General features: G+C 43.3%; 1 protein-coding gene across 5 annotated transcripts in view; it reads right to left on the bottom strand.

The window, feature by feature from the left end:
• MEIOC (meiosis specific with coiled-coil domain) overlaps positions 1-12,394 on the bottom strand; it is a 206,715-nt gene that overhangs the window by 149,727 nt on the left and 44,594 nt on the right. The gene's annotated exons all lie outside the window — the stretch shown is intronic.

Below are 12,394 nucleotides of genomic sequence, written 5' to 3'. Positions count from 1 at the left end.
TACAATGTGGGCCTGAGAAATGTTCCTAAGCAGCCAGTTACTTAGAGTTCTTCATAGTGTTACCACATGTGGAATTATATAACAAAAAAGTGTGAAACAACTGAAAATGTCATACTAGGTTCTTCAAAGTAGCCACCTTTTGCTTTGATTACTGCTTTGCACACTCTTAGCATTCTCTTGATGAGCTTCAAGAGGTAGTCAACGGAAATGGTTTTCACTTCACAGGTGTGCCCTGTCAGGTTTAACCCCTTCCTGACATCAGACGTACTATCCCGTCCATGGGACCCGGGCCCCTATGCCCATGGACGGGATAGTACGTCTCAGCGATAAGCGGCGCCCACATGGTGAGTGCCGCTGATCGCGGCCGGGTGTCAGCTAGTTATCACAGCTGATACCCGGCACAATGTGTCAGGGACGATCTCGGACCACCCCCGACACGTTAACCCCCGGTACACCGCGATCATGTTTGATCGTGGTGTGCAAGGGGTTAAAGGGAAGCATCGGCAGGGAGGGGGCTCCCTCCGTGCTTCCCTGAGCCCCCACGGCAGCGCAATGTCCAGCGCTGCTGTGGGGGGCTCCTTCCCTGCATGCCCCCGAATCCAAGATGGCGACGGGGGCCTTCAGGGAGCCGGCTTCCTCAGTGCCTGCAAAGCGCAGGCATGAGGAAGTCTGCAGCAGTGCTTGTGACACAGCGCTGATCTGTCACAGTGATCTGTGATGTGACAGATAAGCGATCTGTCACAGGACAGTGATGTCCCACCTGGGACTATGTAATAAAGTTAAAAAAAAAAAAAAAATCCCCCCCAATAAATCCATTTTTGGAAGGAAAAAACAAACAAACAAAAAAACCACACACAATACACAATAAAAGCACACATATTAAGTATCGCCGCATCCGTAACGACCTGCCCTATAAAACTGTCCCATTAGTTAACCCCTTTAGCGAACCCCTTAAAAATTAAAAACGAAGCAAAAAATAATGATTATCATCAGGGCTGTGGAGTCGGAGTTAGTTTTGGTTGGAGTCGGTAGAAATGTACCGACTCCAGCTTTAAAAAAAAGGTATTAATATTTCATAATTGAACTTTCATATGAATTTTATAAATGTTACTCAAATATATATGTTCTATCAAACTATGAACAACAGTGATAAGCAGTTCTGCTGGAGATGGAGACATTTCTTACTTCTTGTGTGTCACTGTTCTCCACTGCCCGTATCTAATCTTATACTTGGTTAACCTCATGCTGCCCCAACCCCCCCTACTTACAATGTATGAAACTGAAAGTAAAAATGTGTTGCAAATTCTTAGTAGTAAAGCTCCTCCTCTAGACTAGATCATACTAGGTGTGCTATTCCAAGCATCTCACAGCTGCCTGCTACTCAGAAGAGGAAGACTAAGAAGTATTATCCTTTCAACAAACTTTGCATCAGTTAACTGAGAGTACATGAGGAATAATAACAGTATTACTGACCACTATATCAGTTGTACAACCTGGCAATAATTTTGTAAATTGTTTTTAGGAAAAAAAAAATTGTCATTTGGATTGTGAATGCAGAATTAAAAACCTGAGAATGTCAAAGAAGCATCACATTAAATCAGCTGCATTTGAACATTTCACCATCACTCAAGATAGAAAACATTATGTCTGTCATTGTATGACAAATGATCCAGACGAAAACAAATGCTGTGAAGCCAAGATGAGTGCATATTCAGGCAAAGATAAAAATGCTCCTACCAGAGCTTCTAATCTAAAGAGACATTTACAGCGCTTTCATCCAGAAGTACTGAAAGCAGTGGATGAGAAAGACTGCATCCAAACCAATGAGCCAGTGCCCAGCTCTTCCAGCCAAACAAAGGAGCAGAGAACTTTGCAGCCATCAGTTGCAAGATATTTTGTCAGTGACAAAGTTACTGTGACAATGACAGTAGATACATTTAAAAAACAGATCATAGAGCTTGTTGTAAATGATAGTGTGCCTATTTCATTATTTTCACGACCAGCTTTTGTGTGTCTGAATGGGGAAATAGCCCGCAAGCTTGGTGTTTCTCTGGAGAGAGAGAGTATTAGAAAATTAGTAATCGAAGAAGCTTTTAAACAAAAGGAAGAACTTAAAAAAAACTCTCAAGGGACACTTTCTGTTTCTTAAAATGGATGCCTGCACACGTCACAGAGTGAACTATTTTGCCATCAATGTCCGATTTGTTTGTGACAAAAATGAAATAGTTACCAAGACATTGGCAGTAAAAGACACCAAAGCTCATCACACCAGTGAGTTTCTCCAGGTCTTGGTGGAAAAGGTTCTGCAAGACTATGAACTTAAAAATGAGCAAGTTCTTTCTGTCGTAACTGACAATGCTTCAAATATGATAAGTAATATTAAGCTAATGAATGAGAGTAATGATGGTGACCAGCAGCTAGAAGAACATTCTGGGTCCACAGACACAGAAATGTTTGAAATAGAGGAACACAGTATTGTAACTGAGGAGCAAACTGAAGTTGCTTCAGATGAACAGCAACATGATAGTTTAGATGATCTTGTTGAAACTGTGTCAATATGTTCTTTCATTCATCACATGCGCTGTGTTGTGCATACGCTACAGCTGGCTATAAGAGACAGTCTGCAAAAAGGACATGCTGCTGCACGGATTGGCAAGGTGAGAAAATTGGCTACTGTTGCCAGAACCCCTAAAGTTGACTCAATTTTGAAGAGACGTGCTGGAAAAGGGGCAATTATTGATCAAGCCACACGATGGGGCAGTACTTACTTAATGATTCAGCGCTTGGTTGAACTGAAAACCTTTCTTGTAGACATGGCTAACCCTCAACTGATGCTAAATGAAAGTCAGTGGAATCAGGTGACTGAGCTGGAAAAATTGCTAGAGCACCCATTTACAGTGACTAAAAAATTACAAGCAGAGGACTTAACTCCAGGTATTTTCTTAAAGGAGTGGAAGAACCTGATGTTTTGTTTCGCCTGTCCCAAAGAGGAGGGTTAATTGCAAGTGGCATTGCTACATCAATGAAACGGAGACAGGAGCTACTATTATAAAATAACATTCTTTTGGCAGCTGTTTATGTAGACCCAATGCATCGGATTCTTCTAGATGATCAACAGCTAAGTAAAGGAAAAGAAGCTCTGTTTGAAATAGCAGTAAGGATGAAAGGGTTGCAGAACAGTCAGGAGGAACAAGAAGAATTTGGTCGTCCTGCCACATCTTCACCCTCATCATCAACTGATGAATTTAATTTCGAAAAATATTTGGATCACAAGGACCGTGCAAAGCGTTCCCGCATAGAAGAGGAGTCATCCCCATCAAGGAACACAGCCAGTACATTTCAGCAGAATTTTTCATGTGCACTAAAAGAAATTGAGAAATTTGACCGTTCATCAAAAATAACAGTGCAACAAGCGATTCCTCTGCATCCTGACATTGTCAGAGATGTTGCCCGAGTGGTTACCGCTTTGCCACCAACACAAGTTAGTGTAGAGAGGTTGTTCTCTGCTCTCAAAATAATTAGATCAGATTTGAGGGCATCCATGAAGGAGGATCTGACAGAGGCAATACTTTTTCTGAGGACAAATTTATAGATTTCTTATTAACTGCATAAAAGTGTTTATTGCATATTTACTTACAGTTTAGAAAAGTTTATAAAAGTTATTTGCTATATTCTAATTGTATTCTAATAAATGTAGTTTTTGCTCTAAGTGGTCTGATTACTTATATGATGGTGAGAAACTGAATAAGCACGATGTTTAATATTTTACAACAGTAAATTTGTTGTTATGAATTGGCCATTTATGAAGGAGTCGGAGTCGGAGTCTGATAAAATCCAGGAGTCGGAGTCGCAACTGTGGCTTACCGACTCCACAGCCCTGATTATCATACCGCCAAACAAAAAGTGCAATAACGTGCGATCAAAAAGACGCATATATCCATGGGACCGCTGAAAACGTCATCTTGTCCCGCAAAAAACGAGCCGCCACACAGCATCATCAGCGGAAAAAAAAAAAAAAAAAAAAAGTTATAGTTCGCAGAATAAAGCGATGCAAAAATAATTAGTTTTTATATAAAATAGTTTTCATTGCATAAAACCGACAAAAAATAAAAAAAACACCTAAATGAGGCATCGCTGTAACCGTACTGACCAGAAGAATAAAACCGCTTAATCAATTTTACCGCACGCGGAACGGTGTAAACGAACCCCCCCCCCCCCAAAAGAAATTCATGAAACGCTGGATTTTGTTCATTCTGCGTCCCAAAAAAAATCGGAATAAAAAGCGATCAAAAAATGTCACGTGCCTGAAAAAGGTACCAATAAAAACGTCAACTCGTCCTGCAAAAAATAAGACCTCACATGACTCGGTGGGTCAAAAACACGGAAAAATTATAGCTCTCAATATGTGGTGATGCAAAAACTATTTTTACAATAAAAAGCGTCTTAGCGTATGACAGCTGCCAAATATAAAAACCGCCATAAATAGTAAATCAAACCCCCCCGTTATCACCCCCTTCGTAAGGGAAAAATAATAAAATTAAAAGAAAATGTATTTATTTCCATTTTCCCATTAGGGTTAGGGCTAGGGGTGTGATGGCGTTAGAGTTGGAGTTAGAATTGTGGGCTTCCACTGTTTGGGCACATCAGGTGCTCTACAAATGCAACATGGCGTCTGATCTCAATTCCAGCCAATTCTGAGTTGAAAAAGTCAAATGGTGCTCCTTCCCTTCCAAGCTCTGCCATGCGCCCAAACCGTGTTTTACCCCCACATGTAGGGTATCAGCCTACTCAGGTCAAATTGCAAAACAATTTCTCCTGTTACAGTTAGGAAAATAAAAAATTGGGGGCAAAAATATTTTTGTGGAATAAAAGGACCTTTTTATTTTCACGCCCGGGCGTTATAAACTTCTGTGAAGCACTTGGGGGGTTCAAAGTGCTCACCACACATCTAGATAAGTTCCTTAGGGGGTCTAGTTTCCAAAATGAGGTCATTTGTGGGGGTTTCCACTGTTTAGGTACATCAGGGGCTCTCCAAACGCACATGACACCCGCAGACCATTCCATCAAAGTCTGCATTCCAAAACGTCACTACTTCCCTTCCGAGCCCCAACGTGTGCCCATACAGTAGTTTTCTCACACATATAGGGTGTCAGCATACTCAGGACAAATTGGACAACAACTTTTGGGGTTCAATTTCTCCTGTTACCCTTGGGAAAATAAAAAAATTGAGGACTAACTGATCAGGTTTGTGGAAAAAATACGATTTATTTATTTTCATGCCCGGGCATTATAAACTTCTGTGAAGCACTTGGGGGTTCAAAGTGCTCACCACACATCTAAATAAGTTCCTTGGGGGGGGGGTCTAGTTTCCAAAATGGTGTCATTTGTGGGGGGTTTCCACTGTTTTGGTACATCAGGGGCTCTCCAAACGTGACATGGCGTCCGATCTGAATTCCAGCCAATTTTGCATTGAAAAAGTCAAACGGCGCTCCTTCTCTTCTGAACTCTGCCATGCGCCGAAACAGTGGTTCCCCCCCACAATCAGGTATCAGCGTACTCAGGACAAATTGCACAAAAACTTTTGCAGTCCAATTTCTCCTGTTACCCTTGGTAAAAAAAAAAAATTGAACCTGAAGTATTTTTTTGTGAAAAAAGTTAGATGTTAATTTTTTTTTTTTTAAATATTCAAAAAATTCCTGTGACGCACCTAAAAGGTTAATAAACTTCTTGAATGTGGTTTTGATCACCTTGAGGGGGTGCAGTTTTTAGAATGGTGTAACTTTTTGGTATTTTCTATCATATAGACCCCTCAAAGTGGGTTCAAATGTGATGTGGTCCGTAAAAATGAAATGTTGCAAAAATGAGAAATCGCTGGTCAATTTTTAACCCTTATAACTTCCTAACGGAAAAAAAATTTTGGTTCCAAAATTGTGCTGATGTAAAGTAAACATGTGGGAAATGTTATTTAGTTTTTTGTGTGCCGTATCTCTGATTTAAGGGCATAAAAAAATCAAAGTTGGAAAATTGCGAAATTTTCAAAATTTTCGCCAAATTTCCGTTTTTCTCACAAATAAACGCAAGTTATTTGAATGAAATTTAACCACTAACATGAAGTACAATATGTCACGAGAAAACAATGTCAGAATCACCGGGATCCATGGAAGCGTTTCAGAGTTATTACCTCATAAAGGGACAGTGGTCAGAATTGTAAAAATTGGCCCGGTCATGAACGTGCAAACAACCCTTGGGGGTGAAGGGGTTAATAAGTGGGATTTCTTGCCTTATAAATGGGGTTGGGACCATCAGTTGTGTTGTGCAGAAGTCTGGTGGATACACAGCTGATAGTCCTACTGAATGGACTGTTAGAATTTGTATTATGGCAAGAAAAAAGCAGCTAAGTAAAGAAAAACGAGTGGCCATCATTACTTTCAGAAATGAAGGTCAGTCAGTCCGAAAAATTGGGAAAACTTTGAAAGTCTCCCCAAGTGCAGTGGCAAAAAACATCCAGCGCTGCAAAGAAACTGGCTCACATGAGCTCCGCCCCAGGAAAGGAAGACCAAGAGTCACCTCTGTTGCGGAGGATAAGTTCATCCGAGTCACCAGCCTCAGAAATTGCAGGTTAACAGCAGCTCAGATTAGAGGCCAGGTCAATGCCACACAGAGTTCTAGCAGCAGACACATCTCTACAACAACTGTTAAGAGGAGACTTTGTGCAGCAGGCCTTCATGGTAAAGTAGCTGCTAGGAAACCACTGCTAAAGGACAGGCAACAAGCAGAAAAGACTTGTTTGGGCTAAACACAAGGAATGGACATTAGACCAGTGAAAATCTGTGCTTTGGTCTGATGAGTCCAAATTTAAGATCTTTGGTTCCAACCACCATGTCTTTGTGCGATGCAGAAAAGGTGAACGGATAGACTCTACATGCCTGGTTCCCACCGTGAAGCATGGAGGAGGTGTGATGGTGTGGGGGGTGCTTTGCTGGTGACACTGTTGGGGATTTATTCAAAATTGAAGGCATACTGAACCAGCATGGCTACCACAGCATCTTGCAGCGGCATGCTATTCCATCCGGTTTGCGTTTATTTGGACCATCATTTATTTTTCAACAGGACAATGACCCCAAACAACTCAAGGCTGTGTAAGGGCTATTTTGGAGGAGAGTGATGGGGTGCTACGCCAGATAACCTGGCCTCCACAGTCACCAGACCTGAACCTAATCGAGATGGTTTGGGGTGAGCTGGACCGCAGAGTGAAGGCAAAAGGGCCAACAAGTGCTAAGCATCTCTGGGAACTCCTTCAAGAGTCATGAAAATAAAGAAAACTCTTTGAGTGAGAAGGTGTGTCCAAACTTTGTCTGTACTGTACACACATATATATATATATACACATACATACATACACACACACACACACACACACAGGGGTTGGACAAAATAACGTAAACACCTAACGTTTTGGCATCATAATCATCGAACATGTTATAAACATGCAAACCGTGACATATGGTAATGTTTTGTAGTTGATTTGTGTTATGTGATGTGTATGTAAATTAACCGTTTGTTTTGTAGAATTGTAAGAGCATTGATGAGAACCTGATACCAATGGCAGACCTCTCGGATTTTCAAAGAGGCCAAATTGTTGGTGCTCGTATGGCAGGCGCTAATGTAACAAAGTGCCCGAATGCTTGGCGTGTCAAGAGGTACTGTCTCCAAAGTAATGACTGTGTTTGAAGGAGAAGGAAAACATCCGCAGCAAAGCACAGGCCCGGCCGAAAGTCGAAGTTGACTGAGAGAGATCATCGGACTCTAAAGCAAATTGTGAGAGGATCGCAAGACCACGGCTCCGAAAATCACTGCTGAGCTCAATGAACACCTACAGAACCCAGTTTCTAAGAAAACTGCTCATCGGGAGCTGCACAAATCTGGATTCCACAGAAGAGCCGCAATTAGAAAACCGCTGCTCTCAATGACAAATGTTTCCAAGCGTTTAGAGTGGTGTAGAAACCTCCAGAATTGGTCGCTCGAGCAGTGGAAACATGTGATATTCTCAGACGAATCATCGTTTACCCTATTTCCGACCTCCGGCCGAGTGTATGTTTGGAGACAGCCGAAAGAAGCATTCCATCCAGCCTGCCTTCTCCCAACTGTAAAACATGGCGGAGGTTCTGTGATGATCTGGGGTGCTATTTCGTGGAGATCCGCCGGGCCAATGATATCCCTTCATGGAAGAATTAACAGCCGAGATTATTTAGGCATTTTGGGCACCAATGCATACAGCTAGAATCGTTTTAAAGCATGGCAAGAGGAACATTCTAATGAAGTTGAGCATCTTGGCCCCCACAATCCCCAGACCTCAGCATTGAGCATTTATGGTTCATTTGAGAGATTCAAGTTAAACGTCGATTTCCGCCGCCATACTCGCTCAAAGAACTGGAGGGTGTTTTAACTGACGAATGGGCTAAAATTCCTTTGAAAACAATTCACACCTTGTATGAATCCATACCTCGGAGAATTGAGGCTGTAATCGCCGCAAAAGGTGGACCTACTACACCATATTATACTAATTTTTGTTGAGGTTTCCAGGTGTTTCCATTATTTTGATATATATTACACACAGTAATATATATATATATATATATATATATATATATATATATATATATATATATATATATATATATATATATATATATATATATATATATATATATATATATATATATATACACACACACATATACACACACACACACACACACACACACACACACACACACACCCTAGCTGTGAACCCGTTCTACGCCCGGGTGGCGAGCATTTTTATTGGTATTTGGTCTCCCATCCTGGTATGTACTGCCCCCTCCTATCCTGGTATGCATGACCCCTCTCATCCCTATCCTGATATGTATGGTACCCCTCATTCCTATCCTGCTATGCATGGCCCCATCATCCATATAATGGTATGTATGGCCCCCTCATCCCTATCCTGGTATGCATGGTCCCCTCACCCCTATCCTGGTATGCATGGTCCCCTCACCCACCAATCCTGGTATACATGGTCCCCTCACCCACCAATCCTGGTATACATGGTACACCTTACCTCCCAGTTCTGGTATGCATGGTACCCCTCACACCCCCCTATCCTGGTACGCATGGTACCCCTCACCCCCCTATCCTGGTACGCATGGTACCCCTCACCCCCCTATCCTGGTACGCATAGTCCCCTCACCCCCCAATCCTGGTATACATGGTACCCCTTACCTCCCAATTCTGGTATGCATGGTACCCCTCACACCCCCCTATCCTGGTACGCATGGTACCCCTCACACCCCCCTATCCTGGTACGCATGGTACCCCTCACCCCCCTATCCTGGTACCCCTCACCCCCCTATCCTGGTATGCATGTCGCGCCCCCCCCCCCCCCCCCCCCCAACTGTGATATGCATGTTCCTCTCACCCCTCAATCCTGGTATGCATGGTCCCCTCATCCCCCAATCCTGGTATGCATGCTCCTCTCACCCCCCAATCCTGGAATGCATGCTCCTCTCACCCCCCTATCCTGGTATGCATGCCATTTTCTTGAAGACACTGGTATTGCCGAGGGGTCTCACCGTGAGGTCAGGAGAGGGCGGGATTGTCCCGCCGAAATTGGCACCCGATTCCGGCACCACAACTCGCCCTCTCCTGACATCACGGTGAGACCCCACGGCAATACCGGATCGGTAAGTTGTTGTGCCGTGATGTCAGGAGAGGGCGGGATTGATCCGGCGAAATCGGCACCTGCGCTTTCCGGCGACATTTTCTTGAAGACACGCTGCAGTTTGTCTTCCACAATATGGAGCCCGAAAGCGCGGACTAACCCGCCCTCTCTCATGACATCCCAGCAAGACCCCGCGGCAACACCGGTTCGGTAAAGTGTTGTGCCGGAGATCGCGGTATGCGTTCAGTGCTTATGCCACCCTCCTCATCCCCGGGTGCGTTACTCTGTCCAGACTGCGCTTGCGCAGTCTATAAAGGCTTCAGACAGAGTGACGCTCCCACCGTATATATATTTCATTATGTAAACTAGGGGGCAGGTTACTGATGGATCAGTGACCTGTCAGCAGTCTTCATTATGAATAACTAATTTGGGCAGCACGGTGGCTCAGTGGTTAGCGCAGGAGTCCTGGGTTCAAATCCCACCACGGACATCTGCAAGGAGTTTGCATGTTCTCCCCGTGTTTGCGTGGTTTTCCTCCGGGTACGCCTGTTTCCTCCCACATTCCAAAGACATACTGATAGGGAATTTAGATTGTGAGCCCCACTGGGGACAGCGATGCTAATGTGTGCAAACTGTAAAGCGCTGCGGAATATGTTAGCGCTATATAAAGATTATTATTTAATCAAAGCATCATATGAAGACCCCCCACAGGCCGCCCGAAGCACGAGCATATCATTAACTTAAAACTGAAAGGATTAAACAACAACCGCAAGACTCATTTCATCAACCAATGTATCATTTTAATCAGTATATCGGCGCCGACCTGACACTGTCTGTAGGTTACTGTTGACAATCTCACTGACAGGATATTTAAAATTTTCATGAAATATCTAATGTTTTCATGCCTTGTGGAAGGAATTGCACTATTTGACACTTTTCCATCCATGAGTTTATGGAAAACAAAAAATTACGGTACATGTTTATGACACTTAAATCCAAATTGCACAATAATTTGGAACATGGTGTACGTACAATGCTAATTTCCAGTAATCTCAGCAGTCCAAATCTAATTCAAATTTTCCATACAGACTTCTGGTGCCTCCGTAAATACCAGTCAGCCCCCTTTGATTTTCTTAAAAATTTTTTCAACCTTTTCCATTCTTGGAAGGTTGTATTCATTGTTGCTGTAATCTCTTTTGTAATCTCTAACTTGGCATTTCTTTCCTACCTCTTGACCTTTCGAACCGCTCACCAGGACAAGGTAGTTCTTGGCCCATTACCTTCTTTCGTAAGTTGGTTTCTAATTTTCAGCTCCTTTTTCCATCCCAGGGAAGGAGTCTCTCCCCAACTTGATGTTGTCAGAGCCATCTATTCGTACCGGTCAGTCACTTACTTCTTAAGACTATTTGAAGCCTTGATCATGAGAAGGCAACCATTTCATGCTGGAACTGCTTAACCATCCTGGACTTGTCACACACTGTAAAACGACTAAGTGCAAGAGGAGGGGAAGGAAGCCCAAATGCTAGGGAAATGGGGAGCGGAGACCCCTAGGCAGCTCTAATAGCACCCTAACTACCCTACAGTCCCTATATTGGTTTCACACCAATTACCGAGCAGGAATCTATACCCAGTATATCCCTAAAGCTAGGCCCTGAATAGGGAAGTGGGGGGAGGGTGAGCACTGGTTAGTCCCCACTGTACACTAAAGAAAAGGGAGACAAACTAGGGAGAAGCAACTTAGCTTGAGCAGACTCAGAGGTAACACTACACGTCCTCCAACAGCACCACAGAGGAAGTAAGCCGACTGCTATAGCTCCAAGCATTCACAAGGGAAAAATGTGTATATCACCAGCGACTCCCTGAAGCAGACAGTCTATAAAAACACCCAGGTCCAGGTGTGTCAACTACAGCCAGAGGGAGGTTGCCACTGGGTCCAAAAGTCAGATTACAAAGGGGTCTGCAATGCCAAACGCAGAGATCTTCTGCAGCCACATGCAGAGCAACTATCTGTAGCATCTGACAAACCCGTGACATTACCACACCAAGATTCAAAACTTCCCATTTCAGGATTGCAAATAACTCTAAGTGGTGGTTACTTTTGCAACACCAGATGCAGGACTTGCCAGAGTCTTTTGTAGGCAGCATTAGTTTGACCCACTGAATTCATATTTTCTGTTTCCTTCATTTTTAGGGTATGTGCACACACTGCGGATCAGCAGCGGATTTGGCCTCTGCTGATCCGCAGTAGTTCCGCAGACAGTGTACAGTACCATGTAAGTCTATGGGATTTACAATCCGCAGTGCACATGCTGCGTTTTTTTCACTGCGGAAAAGCTGAGGTTTTAAAGCCGCAGAAAGAATTGACATGTCAATTTTTTCTGCTGATTCCGCGGCGGTTTGCCACCTATTCCATTGTCCAGGTGTCAAACCGCAGGGGAAAACTGCTGGCCAATCCGCAGGTCAATTTACCTGCGGATCCGCAAGGAAAAATCCGCTGGTGAATCCGCAGCGCCTTACATTTTTTCCTACCTTGCAGGACTGCTTTGGAATGTATAACTTTTACATATTTTCAATGGTGCGATGATGAAGTACACATACATTTTACAGGTGCTTAAAGTAGGAATATAGCACCATGAACAGTGCCATGAATCAAGATAGCTGCCAAATCATTAATTTAGTGAAAAAATAAAGGTA

This window comes from Dendrobates tinctorius, unplaced genomic scaffold, assembly GCF_039654945.1.
Source record: "Dendrobates tinctorius isolate UK_male_01 unplaced genomic scaffold, ASM3965494v1 ptg000032l, whole genome shotgun sequence".
NCBI lineage: Eukaryota > Metazoa > Chordata > Amphibia > Anura > Dendrobatidae > Dendrobates > Dendrobates tinctorius.
Note: the sequence above shows the minus strand (reverse complement) of the source record. Positions and strands in the feature narration are given on the sequence as shown.